The sequence below is a fragment of the Brassica napus genome, chromosome C7 (assembly GCF_020379485.1).
Source record: "Brassica napus cultivar Da-Ae chromosome C7, Da-Ae, whole genome shotgun sequence".
In the NCBI taxonomy this organism is placed as follows: Eukaryota; Viridiplantae; Streptophyta; class Magnoliopsida; order Brassicales; family Brassicaceae; genus Brassica; species Brassica napus.
The window spans coordinates 3,508,604-3,524,452 of NC_063450.1; the positions used below are offsets into that span (position 1 = coordinate 3,508,604).

Below are 15,849 nucleotides of genomic sequence, written 5' to 3' on the forward strand. Positions count from 1 at the left end.
ATTAAACAAAAATGATAGAAAGCATACATATTATTATCAAATCTTCATTATTTAAAATCATTAATTACTATATATCATAATCACATTAGGTAATTCCGTAGGTTTTATTTAAGAAAATAATATATGATAAATAGCCACTTTGCTTTAGTTAATATCATATGATATCATATAATTGGTATTAAATGTTTCTAATGAGATATAAAAATCGAATTGGACCAACATGTTTTTCAATTTCAATGTGAGGCTGACACCTAGGACTAATCAACTACCTAATTGATTGACACATAAGCAATGTGTATTTTTTAATTATTACAAAATTGAAGTTACATCTTTTCAAATGTTCCTCAATTAATATATAGAAGATAGCTTAGTTTTTACTTTTTAGCAAAAGATTTATTCCGCGCAGGGGCGCGGGTTATCACGTAGTTATAGTTTATTAACTTTCATGATCCCCCATCCTCCTTTTTAATACTTTCCTTATACCTACTATGACAATCAAATGAACGGAGAATCCAAATTCTCTTTCCAAATATATGAGCTTCACATATGGTCATGATGGTGCCACCAGCATAGTCTACAAAAAAATATTCAACTATCTCCGTTGTACATAGGTACTTGAAATTATATGGTTTTACATAATCTCACAGCTTACAAGTCAAATAAAACACACTGCAGGTGCGCGTATGAAGAATGAAGTAACAGGTAAGAATGGCTACTCAATCCCCAACACCCTTCTCACACTCCACTCATTCACTTTCTTTATTTTGATTACAACATTTACCTCCCTGCAATTGAGTTCCTCGACCATACAAAACCTAAAAATATGGATTGTTTTTTAATCTTTAGTTCCATATAAAACCCCTTCCAGTTTACTTTCATTTATTGGACGTATCCAAACCAGGTTCGTCACATGTTTAGATTCTAAACAAAAAATTTGGTCCAAAATGATATGTATACAAACATCAGGCTTTGCTTCTACTACAAGCAAGCAAAATACACGTACTCGGAATCCAATTAACACAACCTTACACATCAAAATTCACGTACTCTCGGAACGACCAGATCAAACATACACAATATGACTAAGTTAAAAACCCGCGCGAAGCGCGGACAACTCCCTAGTTCCAAATAAAAGAAGGAGAAGCCATCCACGTATAATTTTATTGATCACATATGCACCGAGTATTCTATTTCATATCATCAAAGTACTATAGGATAATAACCCCACCTAAAACCACTAAATACTAAACATAACCCAACTCAGTCCCTAGATATTAAACCTTATCCCAATACCCAGTCCCACCCCAACCCCATAATATTAAACCATAAACTCTAATCAGTAAACCCTAAACCCAAATATAAACCATAAACCCAAATATAGACCATAAACCCAAAATAGTATTGAACAAAATAAAAAACATAGTACATATTGATAAAATTATGAAATGTGTATGATTGCATAGAAAAATTTAATGTTGACCACAACCATACACTCTTACCTTCTAAATACAAAACTCTAAACTTTAATCACTAAACCCTTACCCAAATCTAAACCATAAACCAAAATATAAACCCTAAACCCAAATAGAATGAAACAAAAAATAACATAGTACATATTAGTGGAATTATAAAGTGTATATAATTGCATGGAAGAAGTTAATATTGATCCCAACCATACCCCTTCACCTTCTAAAAACTAAATCCTAACTCAAATATAAACCCTAATCCAAATTTCAAAATCTAAAAAGTACATAATATTATGTAATACTAAATTATATTATGTAATATTAAACTATACAATATAGATCATACGCTTCAAAAAATGTAACGATAGTTAGAATTTAAGAAAATTACAGATCAAATTTCCAAACAAAATAGAGCACTTTTAGTAACCGTCAAATGTAATGGAATATATACCAAAATGGTAACATAATTTATCGCATAACAAAACATGAAAAATACATATTGTTTTACATTTCTATTCTATATGCATATAATAGAATAGAACATAATAACAAAAAAAATGTTCATCTTCTCCCACATGCGAGACAGAGATTTACTTCAAATATACATACATGTTCTGGCATCATCGCGACTATCGCTTTTGGAATCCGAGAAGCCTCTCCTTTCTGTCACCGACAAAACCTCCTAACTGGTCTTCTTCACCTTTTGAAGACGGCATGGACCTTTCCATCACCGACGATTTTAAACGAGAAAAGGAGGATGTGCTTGCAAAGAATAACGAAGAAGTCAACAATTCAATGCAAATCCGGTGGAGATGACGATGTGGAGCGAACGGTGCCGGAGAGCATTCATAGGAAACATAGTTACGAAGGAAGTAAAATGAGAAGATGTGAAGATAGTAAAGCCGCGATTTAGTTTTTGGATAATAATTAAGAATTTTAATATTTTTTTGTTTCAGGTTTCACCGGTTGCAAGAAGAGGGAAACATTAGGAAAAGTGGCTATGCAGTGAATTAGGTGTTTTCCTTGTCATACAACCCAATTTCCCTATCTTAACCCCCCATTTCACCAACTATTTGAGTGTTTTTTTCCTTACCATCGCTGTTTTTTATTAAAAAAATAAAAGACAACGTCTTCTGCGCACTCTACCATTGAGCTAAGACGCCATTACGAAAGCTGTAGCGTCCAAACTTAAAATAATCTTTCAGTTGGTTTCATATTTAACTCTCCAGGAAAGCATATAACTCTTTTTTAGAGTGTGACTGTATTTTAAAAAAATCAATGATTTAATTGTATTTATATAAATCTGGCAACAGAAAAATATAGAGTTTAAAATCTATATTATAATTAGGGAGTTTTGCTCGAGAGTCGGCTACTTCGATTGTGTAACGTCGTCCACTACCATCAAAGCTATTAAGAGCATCTCTAAAAAGACTCTCTATTTTAGAGTTTGTAAAATTCTAAATTTGAAGTTTCAAGGTGTTCTTCTCCAAAAACAAAATTTCAAACTCAATTTCATAATTATTTATTTTTTACATTAGCAAAAAAACTCTATATTCAAAGTTATAAAGTTTTTTTGGTTCAAGGATCTTATGGATTTTAATACGGTAATGCTTGGTAAGCAATTGTGGAGGCTGATTGAGAAGCCAAATACTCTTTTTTCAAGAGTCTTCAAAGGAAGGTACTTCAGGAATGCCTCACCCCTGGAACCGATCCGCTCATACTCCCCGTCATATGGCTGGAGAAGTATTACTTCTGCTAGATCTCTGGTTTGTAAAGGACTAATTAAAAGGGTGGGAACAGGTTCATCTATTTCAGTATGGAATGATCCCTGGCTCCCAGTCACTCGCCCGAGACCAGCAAACAAAAACCTTCAAAACAGTTACCCGGACCTCACAGTGGATTCTTTTATTAATCTGGAATCCCGAACATGGAATTTACAGACAATCAGGGCTTTGGTGGATCCTCAGGATGTAAAATTATTGAAAGTATCCCATTAAGCAGAAATCCAATGGAGGATAGGAATGGATGGCATTTTACTAATAATGGGAAATACTCGGTCCAATCAGGTTATCAGGTGGAGCAGGTCTATCCTGATAAGGAAAAACCACCCGACTTTTATGGACCCACAGTGGATACCCTAAAAGCATTTTGTTGGAAAGAACGATGTCCCCCGAAGATAAAGCATTTCTTATGGCAACTTCTCCCATGATGTATAGCGGTTATGAAAAATCTAAAGTCGAGAGGGATACAAGGGGATATATGTTGTACTCGGTGTGGCGACCCGGAGGAATCAATAAACCATGTGTTCTTTGAATGTCCTCCAGCACGTCAAGTGTGGGCATTATCCAAGATACCATCGCCTCCCAATATTTTCCCTATTAGTTCTTTTTTCGCTAATATGGATCATCTTTTTTGGTGGGGTTAACCCTAAGATGGATGATCATCAATTTGCATGGATATTATGGTATATATCGAAGGGACGGAATAATAAAGTTTTCAGTAATTTGGATATAGATCCAAGGGAAACACTTCAAAAAGCGGAATTAGATTCATCACTATGGGCTGAGGCACAGGTAGCAAATGATCCAACGAGGGGGCATCAGGTACAATCTAGTTCCCCCTTAGTAACCCAAGGACGATGGTGTTTCATAGATGGATCATGGAAGGATAAGGAGGTTTTTTCCGGCCAAGGCTGGTATAGTACTTTATCGGGATTTGATGGTTTATTAGGGGCAAGGAATGTCAGGGCAAGCCTTTCACCCTGCATTCGGAGGTAGAAGCATTAATTTGGGCAATGGAATGTATGAAGAACTTAAGACAGTTCCAAGTAACATTTGCAACGGATTATTCTCAGCTGGTGAAGATGGTTTCGGAACCAGAGGAATGACCAGCATTTGTAAGCTACTTAGAAGATATCAAGCTTTTAAAAGGAAGCTTTCTAAACTCAGACATCGTTCATGTTCCCCGAACGATGAATATACGGGCAGATAGCTTAGCACGCAGTGCTAGGAAACAAACGTCCTTCGTCGTTCACATGGATGCGGAGTTGCCACTTTGGTTTACAGAGTCAACATGAGTTTGTAAATGTTGGCTGTCCAAAAAAAAAAAAAAAAATTTTTTTTGGAGATGCTCCCATAGCTTCAACTCCATTATGTCATCCATACGCTTCTTCTCCCCCATTGACTCCACATATATAAACTCCCCTGAATCCAAATCTTCTCTGGTAGCTTTCATAGATGAGAACACAGTCAGATTTTCCAGCCCCAAAGCTTCGGATAAATCTAGCACCAAAGCTCCGGCAATATCGACCACCGCATCCATGGCTAAGAATCCAGTGAAATCACCACCAAAGCTCCAAGTGAATCGACCACTGGTTTCATGGATAAGAAAAAAGGGGTTGCTTGGCCCCATCTACGGCCATGAATCCTTCAAAAAGCAAGATCTTCATAGGGCTTGATCTGTTATTTATGGCAAAAAGGTATAGCCTGATATTCTAAGTCCCTGAATTTCTTTTTTTTTTTGTATCATCTCACCTGTACTACACCTCACCAGAATATGTGATACAAGGTGCATATCTCAGAACCGTGTAAGTCGGTATAAACATTTTCTGAAACGTGGATCTCACTCAGCCTCTTTAACCTCTTATCTCAACTTTTTTTGGACACTTTCAAGGTCCTATCCGTTCTTCATGAGCAGAGTTTTGCGATTGAGTTCGACTGGTTCTGGTTCCATTCATCCAAAGCGTTTGAAGCGAGTCGTGTTCTTAAAGGCAATCTCTATGGTAAGGTTTAGGTTGTGTTGTCGAATATAATTAATTATGAAAATAGTATGGCAATCCACGGAATATCAAGCCCTATATTATGTGACGATTTGATTTAATTATTTAAACAGCGTTACAAAGGTCTGTTTCAGAATCTTGAATGAACGGTTTCGCAGTTATGTTGTTGTTGCAGTTATTAAGTTATTTGCTTACCAGAGAAAGCGCCAATGAAGATATGAAGGAGTTTGGTAGATCTTCAAGACTCTGCTTCTGAGTTATTATGTTGATGAAAGTGGGAGCTGTAACAAAATTATGTTCTTTAGCTGGATCACATTATTTTCATTTATTGTGGTCTTATATGAATTCCTCAAGTGAGAAGCTTGGAAAGTACCGTGGATAGTCTGTTGTGTCCCAAATGCAGGTTTAGTAGCGGAAATATAGTATATCAGTGACAGAAAGCATAAAGAAGATCCGCTTCGTTACATTGCTGTCGTAACTAAAGAATTACTACGAAGAGATATGTGCTTTGAAACAGTCAAATAAAGTAATGAAGTTGTGGGTGATCTTTTTGGAGCCCATGTTTGGCCTTCCTTCTAGGTCTCAAACTGATGAGACAATGATAGATGTTGTGAAGTCTAAAGACAGCCAAGAACAGCATGAACCAGTGAAAGACAACACCTGTGACGGTCTCCTGTCTCAAACCTTCAACTGCTAAGGCCTCCAGAAACACCCAATAAAGAAACCCCAACAATAGGAAGCTCTTTTGCGCTAGATAAACTGCATCCTGGTGCAGCTATGACTACTGAGGTAACTCGGTTGTCTCTCCTTTCTTTTTCCACTGTTCTTGAATCAAAGCCGTATAGGATTTTCTTTTCACTAAATATAGTTGTAGTTTCTCATAAATTCTGACTGATGGTGGTAGAGTGCCTAAGTATGGGAAAATTAATGGTTCCTAAAGCGTACCAATTATATGTCTTAAGAAGGCTTTCAAGAGTGACTAATCCAAAGTTTATGACACTTTGAGGCTTGAGAAAAATAATACTATATATGTAAAGAAAAAATATTCCCCTAACTTTTGTTTGTGGGTTCTACAGGAAAGAGCTGGTTTCACGGTCCCCACTCAGAAAGGATTTGTTCAAGGAGGGTGAAGAGAATCATTGTAAGGTTAGTGATGTATCGATGGAGCTTAAGGTTGAGTGAGAAGAGGTGGAATTATCTCCCACTGGAAGTTTTGAGCTTAAGAACTTTGAGGTTTATAGAGTCAATGGCCGAATGGCGTCGAGTCGGTGTAAAGAGAAACACTCCCCTTGAGGATGCTGGAAATAAAACTACTAAAAACTCAAAGGCTACCAGAAGGCAAGGAAAACGACTCTAAAACTACTGCTTCAAGAAGCAAGTTTGGTGGTCAAATTTCTTATGGTGGAGAGCATAAAGGAGGTATGAATTGTGGCCGAATGATAAGTGTGGTTGAGAGCGAAAACAAGACTGTAAGGGTGGTTAACTCGAACGAGGATGAAGATGGATCCTTTTTCACTTTCAGAACGGTATCTGCAACCTGTAAAGCCCATTGCAAAGCATGTTCCACTGACATTACAAGTCATTGAATGAATTCTCGGAATGATTCTCTGACTTTTCTATGGTAATGATTCATTTTATGTTCTTTTTAGGCTTCATCAAGTAAGGACGACAAAACAACTTCTCAAGTTGATTTCAACGAAGTTCAAACCACTAATCTGCTGTTTATTTTTATTTTTTTAATTTTCTATATTCAGAATACCAAATAAATGCAATCCCTGAAAAAGAATTTTCTACTTACTATCCTTTTTATTTCTTTAAAAAAATATCAGACCACACAAAAATCACAAAAAATATAATTGTCTTACAAACAAATAGGTTTAAAATTCACCCCAAATCAACGTATTCACCATTTCCTCATAAACAATTGACCACCATACATAAGTAAAAACTATCCCATAAATACTTTGAAAGTACTAAACATCATAATTAACCACCATCTCAGCACCACAAAATCTGAATAGATACTTCTAATATCAACAATTTTAACATCGCAATATCAAACACTTAACTACACAATTAACTTTATCCAAACTATTTTTGAACTCTCTGTTCTTGCATCTTTTTTTTATAAATAATAAATAATGACTCGTGAAGTTGAGGTATTCTCCTTTCCAAGCATGTGTTGAGTTTTCGTTCTTTATAAGTTGGGTTTTAAATTTTAAATACATAGACTATATTATGAACTCCACCATTTTACATTACGCTCTGTTTTCGTCTTTTTCTTTTGTTGTCAACGACTAAATGAATAAAAAATTCGAGTGGACCATTAACTTGGATCACACGACAGCAAAAATAATTTACGTTTTAAATATAAATTATTATTGGTTTCCACGACTATTTTTCAGGTGCACATTAAAATTTCCAACACCTATCTTATATATACTTCGTAATTGTTAAATCTTTAATGTAACCATCACCTTAAACAAATCAACTATTGCTAGATAACATAACTCATAGCTTATTAATTTACACATACTGTCGAACAATCAGTGGTGAAGGCAGTAAAAAGAATATGTATCAGAGGCACACAAAAGACCTACAAGCTTTGAAAATTTATACACTGTAAAAAAACACTGTAAGTGAAATCAAATACGATAGTTTTCAAGTTGCTCGCTATGCAAAGGGGTTGCTCAGTCCAGACAAAAATAACACAATCAAACACATCCACATCAGAAAAATTTAGAAATATCTTCCGAGCTGCACAAAGGCAAGATCACCACCAACTGCCCAGTTACCGTATCCTAATCCTACAATTTTGTTTTTATGGAAAAATATTTTTACTACATTTTTGGTCCGTAAAGGCCCAACAACACTTACACCTACCGTACACATTTTCAGATACATTATGGCTAATTACAAATTAGAAAAATAGAAAAACAGAAATATCTTCCAAGATTAGAATTATAATCATTATCTGAAAATAAATAACACATAAAATAAACCTCACCATGTAAACGACTCTGTTACACAACGAATACACAACACCAACCGCGAAAAAAAGAAACACAATTCATACCACACCTCAAATCCTATTACAATACAAATCCTTGAAAATCAATAACCACAGCAAAAAAAAAAAAAAAACTTCACAAACATGGTATCACATGCATCCACTGAGATATACCAACAACTACGTCCACGATCCCGCGCTTGCACGGGGCTCCACCCCTGGTCATTATAATCGGAAAGGTATGTTAAAAAGTATAAAGTAACTTGCAAAGTCTTCAATTACTGTATTTCATGATTGGTCTCTTAAACATGAGTTTCAGACTGTTGGTCTTAGGCCTTGTTGAAATTCAGTTATGTAAAAATGGGCTTGCTTCATTTTTCAGTTTGGTAGACCTATGAAAGTTTATGTATACTCAAACGTTTTAGACTACGCATGTGATAATACGAATGGTTATTATTATTATTTTTATTAATATGAAAATGAAATAATAATTTTAAATATAAAAGAAGAGAACTAAGAAAAATTATAATAAAAATACTGTAAATTATTTCTATATTTAGAGGTCAACTAGACATATTAAAAAATATTAGGTGTTTTGTTCGCATATATGGGCAAAGTCATCTTATAAATGTTTATTATTAGATATTATCAATTCAAAAATCATTACAATTCAACTCTATTACTTCAACTATGACATATAAAATCTATTAAATTTTTCATAGAATACATAACTTTACAATTAAAAATTTAACACAACTGAATATATCACTAATAATTTTATCTAAAATTTCAACATAGTTTACACATTGTTAGAGCTTTAATAGAGCTTTATCTATATAATGAGTCAAGATTCTTTAATCAAAGAAAATAATAGTATAGAAGTGAACCAGAACTTATCGAACCCATTGAAAGAAAAATTATGATGTGTTGGGTTTGTTTAAGTTTGAGAATTTTAAAATTAATTATGTGAACACTTTAATTATATTTTTTGGACAGTAGAACATTAAACATAGTGATGTTAATACATGTATATAATATAATAATATATATATTTCGTTTTTATATAATAATCGTCCAAAATATATTAAAAAATTTTGTATAAATATTACTTGAATAAAAAAAATTGAAATCTATATTATCATTATCCAAAAATTATGATGTATTGTGTTATTATCTAAAATTAATAAAATATAAAGATAAATAATTGATAATATAATAAATGGAATTACTTATTCATTAAGGATATAAACGATAGTAACCATTCTAACTTTTAACGTAAGAGCTCAAATGCGAAAATCACTTCGTAAATAATAGTATAGATTCATTTCGATCGTAGAGGGAAAACAATTATAAACAAGGTTAACTTTTCATAAACATATACTATTATTGTTTAAGCATGATATTGAATATTATATAAAGATCACATAATAGTTGATGTCCCCAAAAAATCACATAATAGTTACAGTTTTTTGATTCGACCACGTAACCATTAGACCATACGTCCTTAGACACTCACAATGGAGGTGTTAAAACCAAGTTTTAACTGTTTAAAATAGAACAATGAGTTGGAAACTGGAAATATATCTATGTGGTTTAAACTTAGTTGTAAAGATTCAACGGTTGGAAACAAAATCTATGGTCCTGCTTAGCCACATGACACAATTTGATTGGTTGTGTAGATTTTTATTCTATTTTAATGCCACTCAATAATTCGAATTCCTTTTTGTATAATAAAACTTAAAAAATAAATATCAAAATTCATGATTTTTATGATCAAGAAATATAGATTACTCTCATTTTATTGGATGCAAACAAAACATCATTTTTCATTGTAATTTGAGTGTTTAAATATTTTTTTCTGTTAAATGAATCCCATTAATAATTATTTTAATATCCAAAATTATTTTAAAAATAGTTGTTTATATAATATTAAGTTTATTATTTAAAAAAAATAAAATTAGGAAAATATCTAATTTTAAATAAAGATGTTCTCAGTTTTAATTTTTTTGATAACATTAATTTTAGTATTATTTTAAAAAAATTAAGGTAAGTATATAAATAAATTAAAAATATTAAAAATTATATTAGTTTAGATTTTATGTTAATTACAATAAAAATATTATTAATAGGTAGTTATTATATTGTAAAAGATAAAAATATGAATCAAAAATTGTAAGCTATGGTGTTGAATTTGATTAAACAAAATATTGTAGAGGTTAAGATAAAGTGCATGTTGAATAATTAGGTAGAAGAGAGAAGATGATATGAAATGTTAAAAGGAGAAAAATAGGGTGTTAAAGAGAAGATTGAAACCATTGTACATGGTCTTAGCGACGCTAACGAGATACAACCAAGCACTGCAATTCAAAAACCTAAACATTTTCTAGGGAGTTTTTTTTGTCATCAACATAAACATTCTCAACTAGGACTACAAACCAAAGTGGTAACTTTGTGTCAATATGGATGACGAAAGACGACCGTTTCCGAGCACTGCGTGCAAGAATATCTACCCTTGTGTTCTGCTTTCGGAATACATGAATGATCTCTAAATGATTGAAACTCTCTTTCAAAATCTGAATGTCTTTCAGGTTTATTGCAAAGGTGGCATGTCATTTTTCTCGTTCCAAAACCATCTTCACCAACTAAGAACAATCCGTTGTAAACGTTACATGAAACTATCGTAGGTTCCTCGTATTTTCGAGTGACGAGGTGATATGATGGTTCTCATGTTTCTTGCCCTATAAGCCTGTCAAATATTTATAAAGTACTAAACCAACCTTGTCCCGACTTATTATCTTTATCTTTTCATGAACTATCCGTAAAATACCATCGTCCCGATATTTGAGGTAAGATTTCCAGCTCCTCCTCTCTAGGTTGGGTGACCAATTGTGTCAGTGCTGCATGTACCTCATTCCAAAGTGTTGATTTTGTCTCTTCTAATTGGAGAGTATCTCTAGGATCAATGACTATGTTCTTGAAATTGTTCTGTTTTTTCCAAATGTACCATAATACCCATGCAAATTGATGATTATCTACATGAAGTGAAACCCTTCAGAATAAATAATACATGTATACACAAATCGTTTGCATAGGAAAATTCTATGGATTCTATGAGATCTTTGAGAGAGACTATATTTAAAAGCTGGAGGACATTAAAAAATACATGATTCATGGATTCTTCTTCAGCTTCACATCGTGCACATTGAATATCACATTTGATACCTCTTTCCTGCCGATTTTTTTAAGTGATAGATATCCTAAGACTATTTCCATAAAAAACATTGAATCTTTGATGGGAAACGGATTTTTCAAAAACAAAAAAAAAGTCTTCAAAGTAGTAATAATCCTATGGATTTTTTTATCATCTACATAAATAGACTCATGAAAACTCTGCAAACCAAGCTAGTAACTATGCATCCATGTGAACGACAAGCGACGTTTGTTTCCTGGCACTGGGTGCAAGACTATCCGGCCTTGAATTATGTATTCGTGGTACATGAATGAACTCTAAGTTGTGAAAACTTTCTTTCAGGATTTTGATGTCTTCCAAATAACTTGCAAATGTGTGTCATTCCAAATAACTTGCAAATGTGTGTCATTCTTCTGATTCTGAAACTATCTTCACCAATTGATAACAATCCGTTGCAAATGTAACCTGAAACTGACGTAAATTCCTCATGCATTCTATACCCTGAATGAGCGCTTCCACTTTTGGGTGAAGAGGTGACAGACTAGTAGTGTTTCTTGCCCATCAATCCATCAAAGCATTCTAAGGTACTATACTAACTTTGTCCTGAAAAAATTTCTTGTTCTTTCCATGATCCATCCGTAAAACACCATATGTCTGGTATTGATGGTAAAGTCGTAATATCTACCTTCATATTTTGGACCACCCTTTGTGGAATTGATGATTGTGCCCCAGTAAAAGTAAATATTCCGTTTCTACCAATTTTAAAGTATCCATGGGATCGATATCCACATTAATGAAAACTTTGTTATTCTGTCCCTTCTAAATGTACCATAATATCCATGCAAACCAGTGGTCTTCCATTTGCGGGAAGACTCTCTAAAACAAATGGTTCATATTATGAAAAATGATTGGGTAGGAAATATATGGATTTTATGGAATCTTTGAGAGTGTCCAGACTTGAACCGCCGGCCGGCATTCAAAAAGCACATAGTATATTAATTCTTTCGATGCTCGACATCTAGCACAATGCATATTGTTGGGTTTTTATTAAGTCCATGTCCAACTCTTTATTATCCATTTAGTACGATATTGTCCACTTTGGGCCTAAGAGGCTGGCCCGCATGAATTTACTTTTGGTTTCGTTCCCAAAAGGGCTCGTACTAATTATAGTCTGACATCTCTTTATATATTAGACTTTCCTTTGTATAAAATTCCAATGTGAGACTTTGTTTGATATTTTACATTCTCCCCTTTCAAACTAGGGACCACATTCATCTCGTGTGTTTTTCCTTTTTAGCGAATCACCTTGGCACCTTCTTGTACCAGTAATCGCAGGGTTTCCATTGAAAATGTTTCTCCCACAACATTACAGGTTCCATGATCATCTGACGTTTTTGCCACAAACCTCCTCTTCCACCTTGAAAGACCTCATTCCTACTCGAAGAGTATTTTAGTCTTTTTGCAGATCTTCGTTAAACATGGTTATGATACCAATTGTTGGGTTTTTATTAAGTCTATGTCCAGCTTTTTATTATCCGATTAGTATGGTATTATCCACTTTGGGTCTAAGAAGCTAGTCCGCATGAATTTACTTTTGGTTTCTTTTCCAAAAAGCTCTTACTAATTAGAATTGAACATATTTTATATACGCCATCTGTTTCAAAATAGATGATATTTAAGAAAAGTTTTGATGTTTCAAAATAGATGATGTTTCCATATATCAATATAACTTTTAACTTTATCAAAAACTGTTCAACCAATGATGTTTTTGTAGACTATTTTGAAATTAGGTGAATAATTTTTAATTTTTATTTTAATGATATTCTTAAAATAAAAAAAAACAAGTTTCTTAATAGTTATGTAATATCTTAAAACTTCATCTATTTTGAAACAGATGGAGTATTAGATTTTTCTTTATCTAATTTCTAGTGTGTGACTTTGTTTAATATCTCACACATATCACTTTGCATCCTCCTCGCTCACAAGTTTTTCTTAACTGTTATACATTGTAACACTATTAGTCACAGTAAATGCTTTGGAAACGCTTCAGTGAAACGACCAAGGGGCCGACCACTGTTGGCGATACTTCCTTGTCGGGATACAATCCTATGGAGTTATTAATACCACGTAATGGTTACGTTAATGGTGATGAATGCTTGAAAGTTGGCGTTTCTAGAAACGTGTTAATTAAGAGGGGGACCGGTTATGTACGTAGTAGTGATTGCGTGCATCAAACACATAACAAGGAAACGTGAATGGAGAATCAACTAAAATCAAACGCAAAACAATATAAAACAAATTACTACATTCATAATTCATTGCCTTGGCATCTTTTGGCTTTACTTAATTTACTCCAAAAACTTTAGTAATATTCGCTATTTTAAAATCAATTTATATGACTTACGTTTCGTATTTACATGAGACAGTTACACAAAGAGACACATTGTGTGTTTGTTTCTCGGCGGAAGACACAATGTGAGTTTGGCACACATTCCTCACTTTATCCCGTCAGCTGTCTTTTATTGCCCAGAACTACCCTTGGTTGTTGTAAAGAGAGTGTTAACTTTTTAGAAGTCTTGTTTCTTTCTTTGTAACTATATTACGGTTCAGTTGTAATAAATGTAAAGGTATATTGGATATAGCTAATGGGTTTTATGTTGGATGGTGCAGTCGTGGATGGAAGATATGTGAACGTGTGGACGAAGCTTTGTGGACGAGATTTTTAATCTTACAAGAGTTTTGTAGACTAGATTTCGTGGACGAAGTCTTGTGGATGGTTTTAGTGGATTATAAGTTCATCATTTTCATAAAAAGATGATCAAACTTTTCTTTCATATATAGTAAATTTACCATCAAAAAGACAATAACTAATTTCAAATGGACCAAAAAATTGTAACTAAAGGTTTTTTAACAGAGTTCCATGGATGAGATTGTGTGAATGAGGTTTGTGATGTCTTATGTTCAAGGTTTTGTGGATGAAGATCTTATGGATGAAGTCTCATGTTCAAGGTTTTGTGGATGAAGATTCGGCAGCCACCTCAACCAACCACCACCATTGTATCCATGCTCACGTCTTCCACCATCGCCTCCACAACCACCACCGCCTCCACTGTGGTATCCACCGCTTCTTCCACCACGCCCTCCACCGCCACCGCCATCGTTTCCACGGGACTGAGCCTCGAGAATCTATCAGTTGCGAAGAGCCTCATGGGAAGACGGTGGTCTACGGCGTCCTCTGCAGGATCTGAAAAAAGGAAAAATCATTAACACAATTCTCTTGACCACAAGTATCTTGTCCATAACTATCTTATCCACAATGCTCTCTTCTATAACACAATTTTCTTAACCACAATTCTCTTGACCACAAGTATCTTGTCCACAAATTCTGGAGAACCACAAAGACGATGGCGGATGAAAGCAATTTTGTTAGGTCTTGAGTAATATTCAACGGCGACAGGAGAACCGATCTGTTGCGAAAAGTCTCTCGGGGAGACATCGTCTTCTCTGTTCTCTGCAATGAAACAAAGATTCATCAAGAAACAGTGAGTTTTGTTTTTAAGCCGCTAGGACAAACTATAATTATGTTATTGCTTATGAAACGAGAAACAAACCTTCCATGTCGGAGATTGAAACCGAAGCAAGGCGGCGTGATTACGGACACTACAATTTCTGGATCGAGAAATCTGAGACAGAGAGAAAGAGGATTATGATTTGTTTTCTGAGATGTTACAAGATCTAGGAATTTAGGAAGGGAATAGGTAAAGACGTTTTTAATAAAGAAAAAAAAAGAATTAGCTTTATTGTTTTAAAAATATTAAAGTGGTTCTAGTTAAAAGGTTCCATCTAGTTAATGATTCAAAGAAAAGAGAGAGTTCACATAGTTGAGGGATAGATAAGACAATTCACTAAGAAGAAGTGTTCACAGAGCTCAAAGTGTCTTTTTAGGTAATTGGAAACTTGAATTGTGTCTTTTGGAGTAAATATCTCTATTTACATTCGTCCTTACAAAATTAACTATTATTCCTCTGCTCTCTGATTGGAGGATGGACATATGTTCTCTGTAGATCTTAACAGTGGTGGATGTAGGATTTATATTCGTTGGGGGCAAATAAAATATAAACATAGAAAACAAGGTTAAAAGATAATTTTAGTAGGGGGCAAATCAAATATAAACGTAGAAAACAAGACTAAAGTTCATACATGTTATAAGGAATTAGAAATTTTCATGGGGGCAAGTGCCACCAACTTGGCTCACCTACGTTTGCCACTGGATCTTAAGTCGGAGAATCTTGCTTTCACATAGCTCCAAACCTATGTATAGTTAATTGTTTAATGCTTGATTATGTAATTGTAAAGGAAATTGTATAATACTCATCCGTTTCATAAATAATGTTATTTTGACATT

The 15,849-nt window shown here is 33.9% G+C and overlaps 1 long non-coding RNA gene across 1 annotated transcript; it reads left to right on the forward strand.

Moving 5' to 3' along the window:
- Positions 1–2,844: 2,844 nt before the first annotated feature.
- On the forward strand, positions 2,845–6,958 carry LOC125590662. The gene is made up of 2 exons (XR_007326702.1): positions 2,845–6,033; positions 6,321–6,958. It is a non-coding gene; the product is annotated as an uncharacterized LOC125590662 (long non-coding RNA).
- The last annotated feature ends 8,891 nt before the right edge of the window (positions 6,959–15,849 follow it).